The 26,080-nt window shown below is 38.8% G+C and overlaps 1 protein-coding gene across 1 annotated transcript in view; it reads left to right on the forward strand.

Annotated features, from left to right (window-relative positions):
- myo1d (myosin 1D) overlaps positions 1 to 26,080 on the forward strand; it is a 427,465-nt gene that overhangs the window by 300,508 nt on the left and 100,877 nt on the right. The window lies entirely within an intron of this gene.

Here is a 26,080-nt window from a genome sequence, read left to right on the forward strand (position 1 = left end):
TATCCCATGTTCACAGTTGAATAAATCCTTTAACTTAATTCATTTTCAACAATAAAAGATATTGTTATGAAACTTGCATCTTAAAATGTATGGACCGAGCTATACAGCCTTTTCGTGGGACACATAGAGCACTTTCCTCCAGAACTGATATGACTCACTCATCAACACTAGATTAATATAGGGATAGGGAAAGAGCAGGAACTGGGCAAATCTGGGTGTCAGGCTGAATTAAGCACAATTTAGCACGTTATGTCTGGCCTATATGTCTTTTGGCACAAGATCTCAGATTCTGATTTGGCTGAACATTTTAAGATGCAAGTTCAGCATTTGAACTAAACAGGTGCCAATATTTTTTATTTGTGCAAATTCCTAAAGCACGATGAGTCAAAAGATGATGTAATTCTCTTAACTGGACAATCTCCAGAGCTTGCAAAAAATTTCCTTCAACTATACACGCTGACTGATGGATAGCACGTGATGAACATATACCACATAGGATGTGGTTAATTGTGCTATCTCCAATGAGTGTGTTGATATTATATAATAAATATTGCAAATGCGGTTGAGTGCTTTAGGCTCTATTACACCAAATGACAGGAATTGATATCCACACATGCCAACTCAGTTGTTGTTGACTGTGTACCATGTTGTTCTGGGAAGGTCCATTCGTTCATCACAAAGGGTCAGAGGATTGGCTCACATATAGATCCAAAAGAAATCATTCAACTAAAGCTTTTGTTTGAACCACCTGCATCTACTAATCCTGTAATGATTTGCTTCATTGCTAGTCTATTACTTTGTGTACTCTCACAGGGTGTTGCCAGTGATAGACCTAACCTCATCAGAGTTGCCATCTGTCATTGCCCTTGGAAATTTGAGACCTGGAGAGTAAGCTAGTTTCTACTGGGGCTAATGAACACTGGTGCTACTCCTCACCAAAGGAAAACCACCATTAGCAGCGGAAGGGGTGACAAGCTTTGACTAGTTGAGATTGAGTGGCTTTACCTTGTCTATAATGCCATTTTGCCAGGACCACATTGATTCAGACCTTATTATAGCCTAGGTCCAAACATGGACCAAAGAGCTGATTTATGAAAGCGATTGTCTTTTGCATGAACGTAACTTTTGATGAGTGTGTCATCAAAAATTCCAGTGAAGCTGAAATTAAGGGGCATCAAGGGAGAAAAATACTCATAACACACATTAAGAAAGGTGGTTCTAGTCACCGGAGGAGGATCATCCAAGTTTCAGGATAGTATCAGCAGGGGTTGCTCAGACAAATGTCCCAGGCCCAGCCATTTTCAACTGCTTCATTGATGACCTTCTCCTTACATCACAATATCAGAAGTGGGGGTGTCTGTTAATGATAACTCAATTCCATTCAAAATTTCTAACAAATGAAATAGTCCATGCCTGGATCCAGCAAGGCATGGACAACAGAAAATATGGGCTGAGAAAGGGCAAGAAACATTCATGTCACATGAATGACAAGCATCTTCAACAGTGTTCAGCCATCTGCCCTTAGCTTACAAAGACATTACCATCACCAAATTACCCATTTTCAGCATCATGGGGCTTACCATTGACTAAAAAGTTAACTAGCCCAGCCACTTAAATACTCTGGCTACAAGAGCAAGTCAAAGACAGCATATCCAACAGCGGGATTCAGCACCTGACTCATCCAAGTCGTTCCACTCCCAGCAAGGCACAAATCATGTGAGAGGATATCTTCCACCTGCCTTGAGGACTGCAGTTCCAAAAACACTCAAGGAGCTCAACAAAATAATCTACCTGATTATCACCCGTTCTCCTTCCAATCACTGACACATCATGGTTGCATTGTGAACCATGTACAAAATGTATTGCTGTTTCTTGTCCAGGATATTCCAACAGCGCTGCCCAATCCTACGTCCTTTATCATCAAGACAAACAAGCAGAACAGGTGCATGAAAATGCCACACCAGCAGGTTCCCTTTTAATTTGCATGCTATTCCTGACTTACAACTTTTCTTCATCATTGCTTGTTCCAAGTTCTGGAGCTCTCTGAGCAATATTAATATAGATGTATGTTCACTAGAAGGATTGCAGTGCTTCAAGAAGACAGGTCACCACTATCTTCTCGCGCACAATTAGGGAATGTTAGCTGATGTTGACCTTGCCAACACACACATCACATAAACTGATAAGAGGAAAACAATGCATACATAGGCAGTTGGTGTTGTGACCTCTGGGAAACTGTCCCAAAGTATCCATGCGGGCAACATCAGTTGTATGTAACGTAAGTAAAAGCACGTAATTACTACTTAATATTGTTAGGAAATGCAAAAGGAACATGAAGAAGGTCAAGCTAGAATTAATGTATGTTGTTTCGACAAATCTGAAGCCTTTCTTTTCAAATGTCAGAGACTGGGACTATTTGTCTTGTTCCTATACCAGCATTTCGTAAAAGCCCTCCAATTAACCCTGTTGTCGAACTCATTCCCCAAAGCCTTATAACATTTTTTTTTCAAGTATTTTCTAGTTCCCTCTTAAATGTAACTTTCTGAACCCTTTCAGGCTGTGTATTCCAGGTCATAATTAGTTGCATAAAAATGCTTCTCCTTGGATCCTTCCCCTTGATCATGGGGCAATTATCTTATATCTGTGTTCTCTGGTTACTTTTCTCTGAGGTATTCAGAAACGACAGGGAGGATAAAAGGGAGGTGGCGTGGTAGTGCTGATTGTTCTTATGAAGGCCAGGGCAGAATCCATTTGGTTATAGAGCTGAGAATCAAAGTGTGTGATCATGCTACTGGAGGTATTGTACAGGCTTCCAAATATTGAAAGGAGATCAAGAAGCAAATATGCCAGGAGATTACAGAGATATGAACTGCAGACTGCTAATATTGAGAGCTGTATTTACCCAGATATCTACTGGGATTATGTCATTATTTAGGAAAAGGAGGTTGGGGGGAGGAGTGAATTTCTGAACTATGTTCAGAGAACCTCCTTGACTAATACATCTCAGCCTAACTAGAAAAACAGAATTGCTGGGGCTGGTACTAGGTAAAGAGATAAACCCAGGTTCTGGGAGAACATTTGGGTAAGAGTAATTGTTGTATCATAAGGTTTAGATTAGTAATGGAGAAGAACAAGGAACAATCTAATTCTAAGTTCTAAATTGAAGAGGGTTAATTTCAATGGGATGAGAGGGCATCCATCCAGGGCATAATAGAACCAAAGGTTTACAGGAGAAACAATTGGGGATGTAATACATACAGGGTGGGGTCATTCCCACAGAAGGAGAAGGTAGGCAAATCAAGGCCAGAAATGGTGAGGGATAAAAAAAAATAAGATGAAAAAGAGAGTAAGAGAGTGTACATGCGTATCAGGTGAATGCAATAATTTAAGAGAGAAAATGTAAAGGAAAATGAGACTGGAAGAGAGACAATTTGAGAATTGAATGGCAGTTAACTTAAAAGGGAACCCTAAAATCAAGGACTAGCATATAGAAGGTAAGCAACAGGGTGAGACTTGGCAGGTGGTACATGGTTATGGATGAAGGGCAAGGCTAGAATAATTAATACTTTGAATTAGTGTTTATTTAGGAAGCAAAAACTGACAAAACATCAATGAAAGCAGAGGTAGTAGAGGTACTGGATGTGGTAAGACTTGATAGGCAGATTGTAATGAAAAGGCTGACAACATATAGAGAGTTGATGTCACCTGGTCCAGAGAACTTGCGAAGAAAACCTGGAGTGGAGATAATAACAGGCTGTTGGAGAAGTCTGAGTTAAATAAGGAGAACCTGTATGGATTTGTAAAATACAAATTCTGTTTAACTAACCCAATTCAATTTTCAATAAAGTAACAGAGAAGATCGATGAAGGGAAGATGGAGAATGTTATCTACATAGATTTTTTAAACCGCATTTGACAAAGTACAGCATAAAAGGCTGGTTAACAAGATTTAGCACAAGTCCATGTCAGCTAAGATATATATAAAAAAAATGTGGCTTAAAGTTATAAAAGAATGAGCTGTAGTAAATGATTGTTCTTCAGACTGAAGTATGGTCCACAGTGGTGGTCCCCATTGGTCAGTGCTCGGACTACTGGTTTCTTTTAGATGAATGTTGGAAAACTGCAAAATTTCAAAATTTGCCTATGATGGACATGTGGCAAAAGTGAGGATGAAATGAAAAAGGACATAAACTAGCAGGAAAGTCAGACAAGTGGCAGTTGGAATTTAGTGCAATGTGGGGTGATGTATTTTGGCAAAGTAATGGGAATATACATTATAAATTTAATGGTACAATTCTAAAGAGTATGCGGAAAGATAGCTATCTGGGGATTTACATGCAGAGCTCTTTGACGGTAGCAGGACACATAGAAGATTAGTTAGCAGAGCATAGAGTTATTGATTACAAAAGCAGGAAATTTGTGCTGAATTTTTGAAAAGTTCTTATTAGACCACAGCTGGAGTATTACATCCAGTTCTGGTCACCATGCTTTAGGAATGATGTGAGGGTGCTTGAATGGTTCCAGGTTTTAGATACAAGGTTAGATTGGGCAAGTTTAGATAAAGTAGAGAAAGAAAAACTGTTCCCAGTAGCTAATAGTGCAAGGACTAGAGATTACTGATTTGAGATTTTAGGCAAGATTTAAAGAGAGATGCGAGGAACAATCTCTTACACAGAGAGTAGTAATGACCATGTTGCAGCTGTACAAATATTGGTTCAACCTCACTTCAAGTATTGAGTACTATTCTGGTCACCACCATTTGGTAACAAGAGAGAGTGCAGAAGAGATTCACCAGAATGTTGCCTGAAATGGATGGCTGTAGTTATAAGGAGAGATTGGATAGGCTGGGCTTATCCTCACTTGAACATAGGAGGCTGAGGGTTGATGTATAAAATTATGAGGGGCATAGATAGGATAGATAGTCAGAATCTTTTTCCCAGGATAGGGGTCCAGAATCAGAGGACACAGGTCTAAGGTAGGAGGGGAGAAATTTAAAGGAGATCTGAAGGGTATGTTTTACACACAGAGGGTGGTTGTTATCTGGCCTTAGAGTCAGATACAATTACAACACTTAAAAGGCATTTGGACAGGTATTTAAATAGGGAAGGCATAGAGAGATACAAGCCTAATGCAGCTAAATGGGTTTAGAGTAGACTGGCATTACAGTCGGCATGGACAAAATGAGCCGACCGTGCCTGTTTCTGTGTTGTATGATTCTATGCCCTGAACTTGCTGCCTACAAGAGTGATGGAAGCAGAGAAATGCAGGGCTCTGATGACTGAATCAGGGAATTGGACTGAGTTGCTCTACAGAAAGCCATCATAATGAGCCAAATAACCACCTACTAAATAATTATGATTTTCATTACAGTTCATGGCTTTGAACTCCGCAATGGTATCTCCCCACAAAATTGCCCACTGACATTTGCTTCTTGAAGAGGAAATAATGATTATAGCAAGAGTGGGAGGCATTCAGCCTACAGCAGCTCCCAGGACCATGTTTTCCCTGTGTGTTTCTCAAAACAGTGATAATGACTCGCCCACGTGGGTTTTATCATAGATCTGCTTCTATTTAGTTCCTGGGCATGTCACTGAAACATAGGAGTTTCATTCAGTACTTTTTTGCTCATTTATGCTCCCTAACTTTACAATTGGTATTGTTTACATATATTTGTAATGTCAAATGAACAAATGTCTCGCTACATAGTACTCATAGTTATAAAGGTTGGCTCCAAAGATAGTTTATTTACTTCACAGACAGGATAAAATTCTGGCCTTTAAGTGTTGAAGGGCTTGAATACAATCCACTGACACTTTAGTTCTCCATCCCACTCCCATCCTTACCTCTCTGTGTTTGGCCTGTAATGCTTCATTGATGCCCAACCTAGGCTCAAGAAGCAGCACTTCCGTCAAAGCATGTTAAAAGCCTCAGGACTTGACATTGAGTTTAACAACTAAAGGAAAACCCCTTTATTTCCACACATGTAGCTGTACCTTTCTTTCAATTAATGTTCCAATTTATCTCTATCATTTTGTTCCATCTGACAATTTTTAAAGTAAATGTAACCTTGATCTTTGGTCTCTGTCCTATCACAAGTCCCTCTTCTCTTCACCCTCCCCCTCTTGGCAACTTGAAACACTGCTTTCCTGACTTTTCCAGTCTAATGAAGAGACCTTAATACAAAATATCGACTCTGTTTCTCTCCCCACTGATACTGCCTGTCCTGCTGAGCACTTCCAGCATTCCCTGTTTTGGTTTCAGATTTCCAGTATCTGTTGTTTTTTGCCTCAAATTCTTAGAGAAGAGGGTGTGTCCATTTAGGGAGTAAGTAACAAGTTGGATATGAGCTTTTACATATCCCTAGCAGTGTAATTTGCTGGAGGTACTGGATATTGAAAGAGTAATTCTTCCTGATTTTTTTTCCTGAGTTTTCCCAACTCTTCTTGTGTTTCTTGCAATAAACAGTAGTTCATGCAAAATTGTTGACTGTATGCCATGTGCTTTATATGCCTTTCCCTGGGCTTTTTGTTATAGTTGTAACCACGGGAAAATTGTTTTATTTTTGATAATTCTATGGACATATTGGTCACTGCCATTTAATATTACATACCTAGCAGCTTGGTTATTTATCTGAATTACATTGCATTGCTGTTGAGAAGAAGAAAGGCAAAAATGTATGCATATGTGGTTGCATTATTTCTGGCTGGATTCTGACTGCCAGCCAGATAACGCCTCTAACACCTTTACTTCCTCAGAAGGCTAAGGAAAGTTGACATGTTCCCAATGACTCTCACCAACTTTTACACTTGCATCACAGCTTGGTTTGGCAACTGCTGTGCCCAAGACCACAAGAAATTGCAGAGTTGTGAATGCAGTCCAGTCCATCATGCAAACTAGCCTCCCCTGCATTGACTGTCTACACTTCCCAGTGCCTCAGTAAAGCAGCCAACATATTCAAGGACCCCTCCCACCCCGATCATTCTCTCTTCACCCCTCTTCCGTTTTGAGCAGGAAATACAAAGCTTGAAAGCAAGTACCACCAGACTCAAGGACAGCTTCTGTCCTGCTGTTATCAAACTTTTGAACAGATCTCTCATATGCTAAAGATGAACCCAATCTACGTCATTGTGGCCCTTGCACTTATTTGTTCACTTGCACTGCTCGTTCTCTGCAGCAGCAATATGATATTCTGCATTCTGTTTTTCTTTTTTCCTATCTCAATGTACTTATGTATGGAATGATCTGACTGGATGGCATGCAGACGAATGATTTTCGCTGTATCTCAGTACATATGACAATAATAAAACCAATACCAATTTCTATGGCCAATCATAATATCCATACTAAACATGCCACAGATATGTTAGATGGTAAGCAGAGATGCTGCAGAAAGATACAGATAGATTAAGCAAGTGAGGAAGAAAATGGGCTTAAAATGTTATATGAAGAAATGTAAAGTTGCCACTGGAGTAAGGAAAATAGAAAAGTAGTATTTTTGAGGTCATGAGAGACTGGAAAAGATTGGTATCCCAAGGATCTGGATGTCATTAAACATGAATCACAGAAAGTTAATACATGTGCAGTAAGCAAAGGAGAAGACAAGATGGTATGCTAGTCATTGGTGCGAAGGATCAGAGTGACATTACAATTGTGTACAACCTCAGTGATTCCAGACCTAGAATACTAAAGGATTGATTTATTTAGTGGGAATGCAACAAAGCTTCATGCTAGATTGGCACAGTGGTGCAGTTCCACGACCTAGGTTTGATCCTTGCCTCAGCACATTCTCCTTGTGACCACATGCGTTTCCCCCAGGTGCTCCAGTTCCCTCCCACGTCCCAAATTCATGCAGGTTGGTATGTTAATTGGCTACTGTAAATTGCCCTAGTGTGTAGGTGAGTTGTCCAATCTAGAGGAGTTGATTGGAATGTGGGGAGAATAACATGGGATTAGTATAGGATTAGCTTGATGGTCAGCATCAGTCTTGTTGGTCCTAAGAGCCTGTTACACACTGTATTATTCTACGACTGATTGCTTGGATTGGAGAGAATAGGAATTGCCTTAGGAAGAGATATTGAAAAGAACATGCCTATTTTCCTTGAATTTAGAAGGATGAGAGGTGATCTCAGTGACACGTAAACCGGGCTTTGCCTACGAATGTTTCCCCTGGCTGAAGGTTAAGAACTAAGTGGTCACAGTCCCAGAATAAGGCTTAACCATTTACCACTGGATGAGGATAAATGTCAGTCCCATGTGTTTTTGAGCATAGTCCTATCTATTAGAGGAAGTGAGTGAGCAGAGCCACTAAAGTTGTCTAAATTGCACATGAGCTTTACAAATGTCTCTTAGCACCACAAGACAAAGTAAAATTATGTCAGTTTGCAGTTAGAATGAGTCACATTAGTGGTAGTACAAGACTCGTGAGAACTGAAACATTTTCCCATTTTCAGGTCTCTAAACATGTCTTGCTTGATGTGCATGAATCATGAGAAAACTAAATTAATCACATGTAAAAACAAAATGTATGGTTTGGGATTGGGTGCTTTCCCATTATTATTTAAGCTTATTTGTGGCCATTTTAAGACTGAGCTCACTTTTGTGAGTTTGGCAGGATGCTCTAGTGTAACCTGGCTTTGGGATCTTGGATATAGCGTTGGATGTATTTTCAGGTGAGACTCTAAGTTACATACAAGGAGGAAACTTCAGACCAATGTAAGAGCACTTTTATAAAATATCTTTATTTGTCACATGTACATCAAAACACACAGTGAAATGCATCTTTTGCATAGAGTGTTCGCGGGGCAGCCCACAAATGTTGCTGCACTTCCAGTGCCAACGTCCCATGTCCACAGCTTCCTAACCCTTACATCTTTGGAATGTGGGAGGAAACCAGAGCACCCGGATGAAACCCACACAGACACAGGGAGAACGTACAAACTCCTTACAGAATTAAACCCAGGTTGCTGGTGTTGTAATAGCATTACGCTAACTGCTATACTTTTAGATCCAGCGTTTAACACTACTGAAGCCATATTTAGAATTCAGAGAATGAACTCCATTACAAAATGTAGTTCACCAGCAGCCTGTATAATACTACGATTGTTCCTACTCACAAAACCCTGTGGATTTTCTCGAATGTAAATTTGATCTCAATTTCAAGTTACTTCAAACAATTCTCAAAGTTCAATACTAAAGATAGATCTTCTTGAATAGGAATCTTGACCTAATCACAATGTAGGAAACCAATATTACTTTTAAAATCTATATTTGAATTACATTTTTGACCTGGAAGTACAGACTTACCTACTTATTTTTAGCAAGTGATGCATTCCTTTGTGCCATTGTCTTTTCTTTTCAATCTGTTGAACCTTTACTATCTGGTAAGGTTTGTCTTAACCTGAATAAAAACAGAAAATGCTGGAAACACACAGCAGGTCAGGCACATCTGTGGAAAGAGAAATAGTTCATGTTTCAGGTCTGAGACCATTCAGGACTGGAAAGAGAGAGAACAAGTTAGTTTGCAGTAGCAGAAAAGGTAGGCGAGGGTTGAGTAGAACAAAAGGAATATCTCTGATGGGGTCAGGCCAAATGAGTAAACATAGCAGTTAAGCAGCATTTAGGATCAGATTATACTTCTTTGTCAATGTAATGTTTTGCCAATAGTACGGTTGGGAGACATGTCCAGCAGACTAGACTATATAAATAGAGAAAGAAGAACTGAGCCAAAATGATGACAGGCAAGATAATCTAACCAAATGAAAAGGAAAATTAACCTTTACTTATCATTCTGTGAATGGCTATTTCTTCCCAGTGACTTCAATGGGTCTGCTGGAGTTATGCCATGTCTGACCTGGGTCAGGCCCAGTGGATAGCTTGCCCAGCCTAAGTACTCAGAACTGTGAGGATGTCTGCACTGCCCCATTAGACCCTATGAGGAGTCCACCAGGTGTCCCAGATCCTGCATTTGGACATCCAGAGCTTCCAGCCAGATTAGTGAGTAAAATTTCATGAATTCAGGTAGGTCTGCTGGCTTTTAACTTGAAAGGTCAGGGGCAGTGATTCGGCATGCTAAGTAACCTTCACCCCAATCCGCATGAGCTCTTAACCATTTGGTTTCCAATGCCTCAGCACCCCCATTTTCATCTTGAACCATTGCATCAATATAGGTACCCCAAATTAATTTATAACTCTCCTTCTGAAAATTTGTTGTATAAAACCTTATTATATCAATGTATCCAATTATATTTTTGGTGATTATATCTTAACAATACTGTTCTAGAGACATCAACAAGCTGAAGGCCTTTCATTATCAAAACAACTAGGAACAGCCAACTACAATTTATGTAACTGTAACTTAACATAATCATAAATTCCACAATCCAATCTCCTCATAATCTTTATTTTTCTATTGAAATATGCTGCCGTTTCTCTAATCTCCATTTGTTTGATGTTTGTCTTTTGCATTCATGAGACATGCTTTCAAGATTGAGCCATTATAAGCTGGTCAGTCACTTGCTATAGATTTGTTTTTTTAAAAGCACTCAAGTTTGCTTAGCACTGTAAAAGCAAGTATTAGTGAAAATTGTCATTTAAACTGGAAGAAAAACAGAATCAGAATGGAGGTCTGGCAGGTAGTTTAATCAGCTAGTTTTAATTTTGGTATTGTCAGTTCATGGTGGTTTAGGCACAGTCTGCAGTATTTAACTGACTGTAAATGATGACAATTGTAAAGATACTATGTGAGGATTGCATTATGTCGAATTTTTTTGGTTTTGAAAATTACAATCCCATTAGAGTAAAAATATCACCAGCATTGGGATGTTTTCTCTGTCAGGTCAACATTAAAGCATCTGTAATGTTCCTTCTCGTGTGTCTTGTTCATTATCAAGATAACCTTGGACTGATATTTTCTGGAAGTTGGCTATCACCCTTGGTCTGGCATTGATAATTTGATTTCTTTTGTCTCCTCTATTTGGTAGTTTCTTTATCTGACAGATAATCTCCAACACACCTTCCATGACTTTGCATTAACATTGGGTTCGTAATCCCCTCCACTGCTACTTTGCTTTCTCAGGGGACTGTTGGTACCAAATCATGGCTGTTCACTTCTCCAACACTAGTTGATATTCCCAAAGTACTTTTATTTGTATCTGGAGGTGGTGAAACTGGCTTCTTACCACAATGATTTACAGTACCCATAATCTGCTTTCAACTGCAACAGGGACTTTCATTTGCTTTGCATATTTAACATTATAAACCATTTTAAAACTCTTCACAGAGTTATCAAAAAAACTAACTTTGGACCATAAAAGGAGGAAGAAAGAGGTTTAAAGGGGATGGAAAGAGGTGAAAAAGTAAAAATAGCAGAAGGATTTTTAGAGTCAAGGGCTTTGGCAGCATAGTCACCAATGGTAAAGAGTTCCACAAGAGGCCAGAATTAAAATAGATTAGGACTCTGGATTATAGAGCTGGAAGAGGTTACGGGGGAATTTGAACTTGGCAAGAATTTTTTAAATCAACCTGTGTTAAAGAGAGATTTACTTGCACATAGTATATTCTGTCTACCATTCAGATTGCAGTATTCTCTTTTATTAGAAACATCAAGTGCAGGCCTGTTCCCCACTTCTCTATTCCCATTCCCTCCCCCCTCCAACTAATATCACTAAAATGTATTATTTAATTGTCATTTTATTCATAATTTGACATGTATAACATTGGGAAAATTGGTTGCCATGTTTCCTACTGTATAATAACAACAACTTTCTTTTTATATCAGGTCCTTATTAACATAGTAAAATTATCTCATAACATCATTACTTTTGAAGTGTAGTCATTATGTACTTAATCGGTTGTCAAATGCTTTCACAAATGCTGTGAAAGGCATAGTGTAAGTACAATTTAATTTCCTTAGTTATTTTCTTGATTTTGCTGCTAGATTTGCCATCTAGTCTTCCTTTCCTCTTGGGAGGTTTGTTTAACATGCCTGTTTTACATGCCTGACTGAGAGAATCTTCCAACAGCATAAAACCATTTATAGTTCTTTTAAGCATTTTGAAATATATTCACCAGCTATTAACCCAACAGCTGAACTCATGAATCATTAGTACAGATGTTTTCAGACTTTTCTTTGTGCAGTGTTGGAGAATGGGCATTCTCAGAAGCTGTTCATGTACAGTTGAGGATCCCCATTAAGTATTGACACCTGGCCAGCAATCACAAGGAATTATTGATGCTTGTGTCATGTCCTGGCTCTGCCTTCTGAGAGATAATACTGGATACCCAAGGGAAAACTCTGCTATCATAGCTGAAGGTCAAATTAAAAAAAAATCAGGGAAAAGAAGTGCTATCAGTCAATAAGTGCAGATAATTATATAAACAAAATGTGATAATAGATGGACAAACATGATTTCAGAAATCCCTTTGAATTGTCTTGTGAACTCCGCGAACTGGGAACTATAGTTTGAAAATGCTAATTTAACAAAAGTGTACGTTCTTGCTTTTTATTACCTGTCCCTTATTAACTTTTTTACATAAATGAACTCCACACAAATAAAGAAAATCAGAAGACCCAATCATCCCGGGCACCTGTCCTATCTATCACGATAGCTGGTTGTGGAGCAAAGTTGGAGGGAAAAATGGGTGAAGGCCCATCTCCTGAAGGCATATTGGAACTAGCTTGAGGGAGAAAATTTTAAATAATTTTAATTAAATATCATTAATCAACAGAAATTTGTTTTCCAAGGTGGAAGCCTGCATGTATTCATGACCCCACTGACTAGATTGCTACAACAGTCTCAGAAATAATATTTGTCCCTTGATCCAATGTTAATGAAATGGATTATTCTGCACTCCAGCACAGGGCACAGAATATTTGCAGAAGCTTGTAAGTAAGTCATGGAAATTTACTAGCATTTATGTAAGATTTAAATCCCTTTAACAGATGCTTGAAAGGTAGTTTCCTATTGTCTACTCGACTAGAATTGGTGTTGAAAATTACAATTGCAGATATCTTTCCGAAGGTACCACACCTCAATATCGTTCCAGATGATCATGGAATCATTAACACGCAGGAGGCCCCTTTGCCCGTCAGTCCTAATCTGACTCTCTGTTAGAGATCCAATTAGCCAATTTTTCCATGTGTATCTGCATTTTTTTCATATAAGTATATATCCATGTCCTTTCAGAAAGCAGAAGGAAGGCCAGTGCTTCCTTTGGGAGCTAGAAGAAACATGCTTACCATTCTTGGCCAATGATAATTCTGGAAAATGCACTTACTTTCTGGAGGTTGTGACTACCAGCTTTATTTTGCTGCTGGGTTTCCTAAGCCGTAGGAAACCTGAGCTGTACCAAATAAATCCAGCTCAAAATAGACTGAAAATCTAATTTGCATATTCATAAGATGGAAGACCCCTTCAAAGAATGGACATTTGGAAACAATAATTCACCCCTCACCACCACCCAAGATGGGAAAAAAATCAGGCAAATGTTGATTGCATTCTATTTGATTGGAATGTTACTCCTTTTTTGGGTTTACCATTTTATCCACGTTCCCCTCCCTATTTTTGGGGATGCTAATCTTGAGGACATATTCTTTACATCATTCTGTTCTCTGTATTTTTCCTGCTATTACCATCTTTTTGTATATTATTTACCTCTTTCTATTTTCTTGCTGTCCAGTGTCTCCTATTCGTTTAGCATTCCTATCATATAACATTTCTTTCTATCTTTTAGCTTAATTTTTCTTATTGTTTGCTGGATCACTTTACTCATATCTGCTGGTCCCATAGATCAAATTTTGCCTTCCATTATATCCTTCAACCTCTATGTAATGTTTGTGTTTCTTCGTAGCAACTTGTTAGAATCTCTGCATTTGTAGATTCTTGTATATCAATTCAGTTTCTACTCCTCCATTTGCTCCCTGAGATCCACTTTCTGCCTCAATTCAAAGTCAACTTCTGCTGACTGATGCCCATGATTGCACACCTACAGAAAATGGATCCATTTCTCCACATCATTCTGCATTAATGATACGCTGCACCTCTGTTGGTGCCTTATTCTGTTACTTCATCTTGATTAACTCCCTCTCAACTGAACCCATGAGTGTCCTGTGTGCATCTGTCAATACTCTATGGCACCCAAAGCAGAATTCTAATTCATCGGTTTGGAGAGACCATTTTGTCATTGTAATCATGAGATGTACTAGTCCTCCATACTTTACATCTTCCAAAGATTCCTGGCAAATTCTTTATTAAGAAACTTTCTTTTCTCAGCTTCAGTGATTCCGAGCTGTTTCTCAACTTCCCTTGCCGTCCTTCTCCAACTCCACTATCCTACTGGCCCTTCTCAGTCTTCATATAAATTTTCATACTTGCTTTTTTTTTACACATTCTGTAATCTAATTACCTGCCATAGAATGTCTGCACTTGCAGTCTTGATGCAGGCAAGGTTATCTATCTCCTTCCTTGGCCCTCATTCTATTGACATCCCTGTTCAAACTAATCTCATCAACTACCAGTGAAATAAATCCTCAAACATATAAACTGTCTCCTTTTTCTCTCATGGCATCTCTGCCACTGATGATTCTTCAGTCACCTCTTTGTCTAATTCCTGTTCACTCAACTTCTCTTCCTATTCATTATACCAGCTGTTATTATCCTTTTTCTAACATTCAAAGTTGTTGTTACTACTCTGTCTTTAAATTCTTCATTCTCCCTCTTCACCATCAATTATTCTAGTTGTTACCCTTATCTGTTTTCCTATCGAAGGCTTATTGAAAGTACCATCCAACTCCATGCTCATCTGTTCAGTAACTTCTTCCTGAATTCCTTTCGGTTTGGTTCTTCTCTTTCTCAGTGATGACCTTTTCAATAATTACATTTTTACTACTTCAGCAGAACCAGTCCATCCTTAATAGTGGCCTTGTTACCATCCAGTCCACAATGCCTCTGGAGTCCCCCTATATTTATTCTTATGGATGCATTCCCTTCCTCGTTCACAAGTTGTTACCCTTATCTGTTTTCCTATCGAAGGCTTATTGAAAGTACCATCCAACTCCATGCTCATCTGTTCAGTAACTTCTTCCTGAATTCCTTTCGGTTTGGTTCTTCTCTTTCTCAGTGATGACCTTTTCAATAATTACATTTTTACTACTTCAGCAGAACCAGTCCATCCTTAATAGTGGCCTTGTTACCATCCAGTCCACAATGCCTCTGGAGTCCCCCTATATTTATTCTTATGGATGCATTCCCTTCCTCGTTCACAAGCACAGAGTGAAATTCTACTATGTAAGTTTAACATGCCCAGCTTGACCCCATGACTGTCTCTGTGATATCAGACCATGAAATTCTATCACAGTAATTTATAACTTCCTTCAGTTTGACAAGTCATCTTTAATCACAGTCACAAATACTGTCTTTGATTTTTAACCCTCTTTCCACTAATTGCTCAAGGTGTCTCAGTTCTGTTGCAAGCTTGGCTTTTTGTTTGGTCTTGAACTAAGCCTTGTGCTCCCAGAACCAACTGATGATAGTAACTGAGTATTTCCAATTCCACAACATTGCTCACCTGCCATTGATGTCCTTATCCTGGTTTTCCTGTGTATTTCCCTCTCCCTATGCCTTCAACTGGCATGTCATTAATTTTTGGAACAGCTCCCTAAATCTATCCATTTTGTATACCTCAAAACACTTATCAAAACCTTTGAACAAGAGTTCTGTCAACCCTTCTAATCTGTATCTCCCTTGCTTGACACCTGTTTCCTTTACTTAATACTGGGTATTTTTATCATTAAAATTTTAGATAAATGCAAATTATTTTCTTCTCATGCTTACTTTATTCTTCCTTATTTGGTTCCTTATTTGGTATTAATTTAATACACAACCTTCTGGGGGAAGTTTTCAGTTTGATTTCCTTTTCCTCATTTCACTTTAAATTTTTATTTGTAAATTGACATAAACTATTGAAATTGTCTGGTTGAAAATCTGCTGCAAAACAGTTCTGGTATGAAAAGGAAAATCTGCAAATGTTGTTTTGACTGGCTTAAAATAAAATGTTCAATTTTGCAGTCCCAGTTCGACAGTCAGACTGAGACCAATGGGAGCAGAGGGACTGGCTGAATGTAGGATGCAGTCAATTTTTGGGAGAACTGAAAATTTGAATCGAATAAAATAAAGAAACTTAATTGGCCTAGACTTGCAACTATGCTCTGATCTTATAAGGCATTTGGCTCTTTTTTAATATTTAAATTAGCAACATTAAATTGAGTGATGCCTTTAACAATAAGTTGGCTAGGCTGAATCCATTATCTACACTTTGTGCGATCCTGCTCTTTGGGCTTATGTAGCTGTATAACTGGTGAATGGTACTGCCACAATGAGCAAAATGACTTCCATCTATTCTATATGACTCTGACTCTACATTCTTCAAGATACAGGTGTATATTGATGGGAAAACACAGGTGATGCTGGGGATAGAAACTCAGAACCATGCATGGCCACAGTTCATTGCTCAACGCAGCATGGAGTGAAGCCTTTGATTCAGAGTCTGACTCAGCTTGCATTTGCACAGAGGCTAGTCCCTGAAGTGCATCTCACCTCAGCTGTTTTATTGAGTATTTTATTGAATAAGAGGCTGCACTATGGATTATTAAAAGCCAGTCTTTCTGTCTAATCATAGATATGCACAATAGGAGATTGCAGATAGATGACATCAGATTATGATTTAATTTGAAAAATTCTTACTATTAAAGGGGAGGATGATATTTCAGGATAATCTGGGTATAAGTGGCAAATAATATTGTTTTTACTTCACCGTCTTTGATTTGGATTTAGTTTATAACTCCAGACGCAAAACTAGCATTGATGAACTTATAGTGGGCTGAATCACCTTCTGCATTGTTAACGGTGTGATCTCATTTTTAAAGTAGGAGTGGAAAAGATAAGTCACTATGGGGGGGGGAGAGCTTCTTAAATTGAAGATAAAAGAAAATGCTGAGAATACTCTGGTCAGATATCTTTTGTGCCACAGAGAGCTGTGGGAGCAGAGTCTGCATGCATATTTAACGCTGATCGGTAAGGGGATCAAGTGTTGTGGCGAAAGGGCAGGAAAGTGAATGAGGAATGTCAGATCACCCATAATCCTATTAAATGAAGTAGGTTCATGGAGCTGAATGGCCTACTCCTGTTCCCACTTCTTATGGTGTTGTGCCTTCATTGGAATAGGGTACAATGCCAAGGTCAGAGTGGCAATAGAGTGAGGGATTAAAATTGGATCATTTTGGCAGACAAAATGGAAGCATTCCACAAAAATGTTACTGAGTCTGAGTGTGAGGGAGACTCTACCATGAGAACCAGATTCAGGACATTAGGTTGAAAGAAGTATTTTAAATTGCTATTTTACTGGAAGATATTTTTCGAGACCGAGAACAGCACCAAGAGAGAAAGTGAAAAAGCAAAGGGTGCATCTGCATGGCAGGTGCCTTTGGGAAGGAAGAGGGCATGTTGACTGCGATTAGGAAGTAGACCAGACTTTATGTGGAAGGCATGGTTTCCTTGGAAAAATAAGGAGGGAGGGCAAAATATGCTTGATGGTGGCATCATACTGTAAGTGGTAGAAGTCACAATGAATATTCTGTTCAGTATGGAATCTGATAGAGTAGATGGCAAGAAGGGGTAACAGTCCTGTATTTCTGGAGATGAGAAGAGGCTAGAGGAAAAGCATATTCACATTATGAAGAAAATGGAATCTGTACTGAAAGCACTGCTATGGAAAGATGCAATGAAAACATTGAAACTAAGAGAATGGACGAGCCTCTGCAGGATGCGGGGTGGAAGGAAATATGGCCAAGGTACCCATGGGAGTCTGTAAACTTATAGTAGATACTGATCTATAGCTTATCCCCACAAATAGAGATTAAAGAGGTCAAGGAAGGAAAGGGAAAGGGAGAGCTGAAGATGAACTGTGTTGAGTGTAAGGGGAGGATGGAAATTGGAAATACTGTTGATCCAATTTCCAGAGAGCAAGCAACATTATCATCAATGTACCAGAGGAAGCAATGAGGAAGGGTGACTAAATAAGACTGGAACCATGAAAAATCCACATATCCCATTAAAAGGCAGCATAACTTAGTTTCCCATAACAACCCTATTTATTTGAATGATGGTAATGGAGTCAACAGATAATTTGTTTGACATAAGAACAAGTTCAGTCAGATGTGAGAAGAGCACTGGTGAACAGGTTATACCCAGTTCAAGAAAGTGTTCTTGCTGGCCTGGTGGGAATGAAGGTGCAGAGAGTTTGGACATCTGTGGTGAACAGGAAATTGTTGTTGTCAGGAAGCCTGGAACTGTTTTAGTTTGGTGGAGGACATTGGAAGGGTCACAGATATAAGTGGGTGGATACAGGGAAAGAAAAGACAAAATTGTCTTAATACTGTTCAGCTCAGAGGTGATTAGATTGTAGAACACACTTCCACAAGAGAGTTGAGACAAATACCATAAATACATTTAATACGAAGCTGAAGAAGAAAAATATAGAAGGGCATGATGGGAAGGAAGATGCGTTAAGGTGGAAGGAGGGTGTTGTGGGCCTGCTGAGATACGTCATTTTTTTGAGCTGTACATACCTTGCAAATTCCAGCTTGCTTCTGTTGCCCAAATAATCTAATGTATAAATTTGAGCTCATTTTAATAATAGAATTATAGACTTCACTTCAGATTACCAAAACAATAACAAAGACACTTGTTTATGTTGGTTTTCATTTCTTAAATAAACTAATCGAGTATTAGTTTTTGATGTGCTTATTCTGCACATGTTCACATTACGTCAGTGCTATTCTTGGAGTTTGTGCAAGACATTGCCTTCTTCTTTAAAAAGCATACTGTCACACAGCACCAAGGTCACATTTTTGACCTCTAACAACAAAGTGACCAGGGCAGCCATTTATGACAGAGATATTGCACTAGCAGTTGTAAGACCCATCTGTTCCAAACAGCTGCTCCAGGGTTCAAATAAGTGTTCGACACCTTGAGCCAAAAATACTTTGGTGTGATCACTTAACAAGTGATGTTTACTGATTTTGAAAGATCTTAAAGTGTCTGGAGATATCGCATACCAAACTTGATTGTTGTGCAAGAGCTAATGATTTGAGTGGTAATGACTTGCAAAGTAGTGTGCCCCAGAAAAATAAATATTTGATTATCTGCAGTACTTTAAATATCTCATCTTGTTGCTCCTCTCTAAGTAGGGCATCTAATTTGTCCTTCCACGTCACCATGTTGAGGTGAAGACTCATTGCACTGTCACCTCATTTTTTTTCATTCTTTCCCACTTCCTCAGCATTGTCGTCTTCTCACTTCCTCTTCCAACACAATCAAAGTATTTATTTTTTTGGCCTATCTAACTATGATGTCTGGATTTATCTCAGACTCTAATTTCAATCTTTGTGGCAATAAGTCCTTTAGGCATTGGTCTTCCTAAGTTTCTCATCAGACAAAAACTGCTAGAAATAATAAGTATTGTCGGGTATGTACAAAGAATGATTTTCACAATCAACCTACACAGACACTTAACCGAGAAACAAGGAAGTTTTTGTGTTTTTTAAACTATTTCCATCCAAGGCAAGTGCCCAAGGTCCATATATTTATTATTAATTGTTCTGTTAGACAGATGTTGGGATGTTTTCACTAATGGGAGAGTCTCAAACATGGGGTCATAACTACAAAATCAGGGCTGGTCATTTAAAACTGTGGTACATAGAATTTTTTTCTCACAGAGGGTGGTGAATCTCTGAAATGCTCTGCCCTAGCAGTTGATGGAAGCTGGATTATTAGAAATATTTAATGTTGAGGTGGATAAATATTTGATACATTGAGGAATAGAGGGGTATGGAGAAATAGCACAGGAGCTGAGGCCACCATAGACCAGCTATGATCATATCAAATGGTGGGGCAGGTTGAAAGGCCTGATGACCTACTCCTGCTCCTATTTACTTATGTGTGTGTTCTTGTGTGTGATGTAGTTACACAATCTCTATTGTCCAAATGGCGTACAAACAGCCTGACAGTTTCAAGCCACTTTCTAGCCATTGCCATAGCAACAAAAAATCCTACTTATCTAGTATCTGTTCAGTGAAAAATGTTGGCTTCAAATCAACCGAGAGAATTGAGTGCAATGTTTTCCTTGGTGAGGTTCTTGCCTGCAGTTCAATCCCGACTCCAAATTTGTGCCATTAATTTTGCACATTCCTCCAAACATATGTGGGGTAAAAGGGTTATAAACAGAAGTGAGAGAGCAGACTGTAGTGTTTACAAAACAGTATATCACCTGCATTAATCAAATGATGGAGAAAAATCGTTGTTTCCCTGTATAAAATAATTTTTTAAGATAGGCTACAGGTGCGGAAAGTCTGAAATATAACAGAAAATTCAAGCAGTAGGATCAGGTACTATTTAAAATTTAATTTGCTGATTTATATTTAGGAAAACAGATTTTTGATAAATGGAAATATCTTCAACATTTAACTGCATTTTCTCTATGGATGCCCTCTGTTATGTTTCCAACATTATCTAATAGAGCTATCTGGGGTCCTTTCTATAATTATAGAGCAATGAAATGATGTAGATTTTTATTAATTTTTGGTTAGTTGCAAGACATTTGTGAATATTTAATGGAGATATTGATATTATTGGTTACTGTATTTGAATAACATGAGATGTGCTGTGTGCAGTGTGCTTTTGAGGAACAGATGACTTCAGATCTGTGGTTCTGAAAGCTCCCCACCACTTAGTTTTCCTTTTGTAATCTCTGTAGATTAATTGATTGTTTGCTGTCATAAGTAACAACTTCCATTATCATCATATCATGCAGAACCGCTAGAAAGTGCACTAGATGTGTGTTGGTTTTTTTCTCAGCTTGCAACTTCTATGTTCTGTTAAAAGACTGGAAGTACTTAACAACCCAGTTATTTAGTGGTTATTGGTTGCAGATGCAGGATCCTACAGTAACAGCAATAATTTCAATGCATTTCCTGCCTATTTCAACTACTTCCAGATTTAAAATCCCAACTGTTAGGGACATTCTTACAGAGAAAGGATTTAGCACCTGTCTGAATGCTTTAATTAAAGCAAAACAATCCTGGTAATGTACAGCTGCCTCGTTGCCTGTGTCAAGAGACGGGGTTTGTGTATCAAAGCATCATCCTCCATGACAGGTGCTGTGTAAGTCCCAATATATCCTGGTTTTATTTCTGGCATTTGAAGTTTCCATTTTCTGTTATTTCCCTCTGTAAACAGAATATGAAAGAATCTGCTTGTGACATACCATGCTTCCACAGAACAGGAGCTGCAGTTTGCTGGTGATGTGCTTCTTTCAGGCACAAGGAAGTCAGTGGATCATGTGCTCTGTTGCCTACAGGCAGAAGTCTTCTGACTCTCAGAGCTGGATGTAAGATACCAAGCACTCAGCCGCCATTTAAACTGTGTGATTTGGTTAATATAATTTTGATGAAGTAAGGAGAGAGTGAGGCACATCTCACTAGTTATCTGTATCTACAAAGCACTTACCAGCAACAATGGTTCTTTGCAATACCCTACTTGGTGAGCTGTGAATATTGGTGTCTTTAATATATGGCAGCTGTGTCTTATCGGTAACAATTTTCAGAATGTTCAAGGTCAAGGCTCAGACCACACGTGTACCAAGACCTAGAGAGAAAGGCATGCAGGTTCACTTTATTCACTGACATCATTGGTCTGTTATTACATGTTTTACCTGACCCTGTGGCGTTGACTAACTCCCTTCATCTGCCTTCTGCCAGGTCTGGCAAAGAAAGTTATAATTAACACTGCTTATGTTCTATCCGTTCCTGCCACAAACTGGTACTGGACCCAAGCATCTCCAATTAATGTAATCAGCTGTGTGATCAAGGGGCTTTATAGACCAATCACACATCAACGATAACAGATGGCAGAACACCACCTATAAGCTATTTAAATATGGAAATTGGGCTACAATTACATCTTAGGGAGGCCAAAGCAGAGGAATTAATGGTGCCTTTCCAGTTTGGTCAGAAGAGGCCCTAATAGTTAAGTTTTAAAAATATATTACAAATCAGCCTTCTGGGCCTTCCAGTCATTCCATTCCATTCTTAGATAATCATTTCTGACGGCTGATAGATAATATACAATAGATAAACAGGCCAGTCAGCACAATATATTCATGCTAGAATTTATGCTCCACTTGAGCCTCTTCACATTCTTCTTTATCTATCAGCACAACCCACAATTTCCTTTCCCTTGTATGCTTCTCCAATACCTCTAACTGCAAACATACTATTTGCTTCAGTTGTTTGCTTTAGCCGTATTGTTTGGCAAGTGGCAAACCAGCCAGTCAGTTGAGACTCCTGACTGCTCTCAAACGAGGAGTAAATAATCACCTCCATTAGTCTGATGTCAGTATAAAGGAACATTCAAAAGTAGGAAGGTACACAGATGGTGATAGTTTTAAAGTAGATAAATTCAGACAAAAAAAACATCGGTACTAGGTGCAGGGTGGTCAGCATGGACTCGGCCCAACGAGTCCATGCTGACCACCCAGCTAGTCCCAATTTCCTACGTTCGGCCCATACACCTCCAAGCCCCACCCTTCCATATGCGTATCTAAATGTTTCTTAAATGACACTATTGTACCTGCCTCAACCACTTCCTCTGGCAGCTCATTCCAAATACTCACCACCCTCTGTGTAGGAAAATGTAGCCTCTCAGGTCCCTTTTAAATCTTTCCCTTCTCACCTTAAATCAATGCTTCTCATAATTTTAAACATTTCTATAAGGTGACCCCTCATTCTTCTACGTTCCAAGGAATAAAGACCTAGCCTGGCCAATCTCTCCCTGTAACTCAGGCCCTTTAGTCCTGACAACATCCTCGTAAATCTTTTCTGCACTCTTTCCATTTTAACCACATCTTTCCTATAACAGGGTGATGAAAACTGTACACAGTACTCCAAGTGCGGCCTCGCCAAAATCTTATACAACTGCAACATAATGTCTCAACTCCTACACTCACTGCCCTGACTGATGAAGGGCAGCATACTGAACACCGTTTGCACCACCCTGTTTACCTTTGACGCTGCTTTCAACAAACTATGCACTTGTACTCCTAGTCCCTCTATTCCATTACACTCCCTTGTGCCTACCATTTATAGTAGAAGCCCTATGCTGGTTTGACTTTCCAAAATGCATCACCTCATACTTACCTGTATTGAAATCCATTTGCCACTCCTCAATGACTTCTCTAACTGATCAAGATCCCCTGGTAATCTACGATAACCTTCTTCACTATCAACAACACCTCCTAATTTTGTGTCATCCACAAACTTACTGATCAAGCCTTGTGCATTTGCATCCACATCATTTACATAAATAATAAATAACAAGGGTCCCAACACCAACCCCTGTAGCACACCACTAGTCACTGCCCTCCATTCCGAGAAACAACCTTCAACCATCACCCTCCTAACTCTGAGCTGATTTTGAATCCACCTAATTAGTTCTCCCTCGATTCCATGGGACCTAACCTTCCAAACCAGCCTACCTTGTGGAACCTTGTTGAAGGCCTTGCTAAAGTCCAAACTGACAACATCCACTACCCTCATCTACCTTTTTGGTTCCCACTTCAAAAAAACTCTAAAAGGCTCGTCACTTTCCACGCACAAAGCTATGCTAACTCCTCCTCATCAGACTCTATCTATCCAAATGCTGGTAGATCCTGTCCCTCAGAATTCCCTCCAGTAACTTCCCCACTACTGACGTCAGGCTGACCGGCCTGTAGTTCCCTGGCTTGTCGTTGCTACCCTTCTTAAACAATGGGAAAACATTAGCCACCTTCCAGTCTTTTTTTCTTCTTATGGTCAAAGTAAATTATCCTGGAGAAAAAGATGATGTTTGAAATGAATTTTTGAGATCCATTTTTGAAATTTCAGCTAGATTTTTGGAATATGGCTAATTACTTGTAAGCTGAAGGTCTAGGTTTTGTCTGATGTTTTCTTGTTTCTGTTGAAGATGGCTTTACATAGGGGTGATTAGTTTCGGTGCATCATGATTTGGTTTTGTGATTTGTACAAATTCAGAATTTAGTAGAAAGCGGCTTCCAAAATTTTAACTTCAATTAATGCTTAATTAGTTAGTGGTGTCACGTACTGAGACAGCCAAAAGCTACTAACTAAAACCTGTGGTGCTTTGAGAACTTCTATTGTTCTAGAAGCAGGTAACATTTTAGTGAAGTGTTAATTCTTGCTGTTGTACATTTCTAAAGATTTTAGAAGTTGTCTGCTACTAGGCCTAAGCATCAGTAATAAATGCAATCAGCGATTTGATCACAGAGCTTTATTACTCACTTATGCATCCACTTTACAGAAGTGGTGAAAGGGTGGAGATTACAGACAATATCCTTCATCTAGCTTGAGAAGCTGAGACAATTATTGTGCTTCCATTCTGAGAAAAGGTGCTTTACAGAACTTTCTGGCTGAGGGCTACATTGTACATTTACAAAATGAATCAGTAGCCTTGACAAAACTTGGCATTCCAGTCCTGGTGCGGAAAAAAAATCTAACAATGTGAACAATGGCCTGTGTACACTGTTTAAGAAATATAGAGTTTATAGTAATACTGAATAGATTACATTGACTTCACTTTAGGTATATTATCATCAGATATTTAAGTCACAAACGAGCTTGGTTGAGAAGCATCTATACATTCTTTCTACTTTCAATCATAAGTAAACAGTTTGGGTCAGCATTTACATTTAACGCCACTTAATTCCTAAGACAATTATTCTTTGGTGTGGAGAAAGAGTGAACACCTCACCTTAATAATGGTTTTTATATGTAAGCTAATGTGGCATCTCTGATTTCAACACCAAGTCATCCTTTGGTCTTTTTGTTTGGAGTTTAAATTGTAATCTAATTTTCCTAAGATTTGTAGACACTGGGTTGGGACCTACATACGTCACACAGGCTTTTACCACAAGAAACTCAAAAAGTTTATTTTTTTCATCCCATTAAGTCTGCATTGAAAACCCAGTCTCATGAACCAAGCCAATTTATCCAACAGTGCCCATTTTAGTTCATATTCCTGAACATAATTACATAGCCCTAGCTTTGCAACAGAAGGGACTATTACTGTAAGATTTATTGTACATTGCCACATACCTGACAGAGTTTGTCCCTAGTCACCTTCAGGGACAACAAGATCAGCACTGCTGCTCTGTGCAGTTCCTCAGTGATGAAAATACCTTACCTGCAAATATTTTCTTGACAGAATAAGATTCGAGGGCTGCTGCCACATTCATAATTCAATTTAGTGCTCATTAGCATTCTCTATGGACACCAGATGCGGCTAGAGTCTGCAAATCAGAAGACTCCAATCTGACCCAGATTTCTGGTGTGTCTGTTCTATCATTTCCATATTTAGAAATAGTCTGTGGCTCTGTCTCTGCCCCTGTACGTACTGAATGGAGAATTATCTTGTACCTTTCTAGGTATGCGACAGAATAGGTTCACCATCTTTCTTCTTATAGGAATAACTATTGCCACTTAGAGACCAATGCAGTTTCAAATTTAGATTTACTAAAAGACTACAATTTTTTTCTATTTCTTCTCGTTTATAAAAGACCCCATTTGTCATTAATTTGCAGAATATTTAAAAACTAACCTGGCACAGTTTGAAATCTGAATTCAGTATGGTTCTGATTCATTTAAGAAAGATAGGAGAATTGCAAGATAAATTACTTCAAAACGGAACTGTTTATATTGGCTGATGTCAAATGCCAATTACATGTGCAGTCTGAAATCTGCATACAACCACTTATAACAATCATCCACAAGTGCAACTCATGCTGGGCTGAGTATTATCACATATGCATCTCTTCTATTGATACTGAGAATTGCAGAGTACTTATGATAAATTAAAAGCAGACGGCCTTTCAATGGTAAGAAACAGAAAGAACAAATATGTATTTATATAATTCTTAAGCTTTTAAGATGTACTAAAGCACTAATGAAACAATTAATTATTTCTAATTGTAGTCAC

This window comes from Pristis pectinata, chromosome 25 (genome assembly GCF_009764475.1).
Source record: "Pristis pectinata isolate sPriPec2 chromosome 25, sPriPec2.1.pri, whole genome shotgun sequence".
NCBI classification, from domain to species: Eukaryota; Metazoa; Chordata; class Chondrichthyes; order Rhinopristiformes; family Pristidae; genus Pristis; species Pristis pectinata.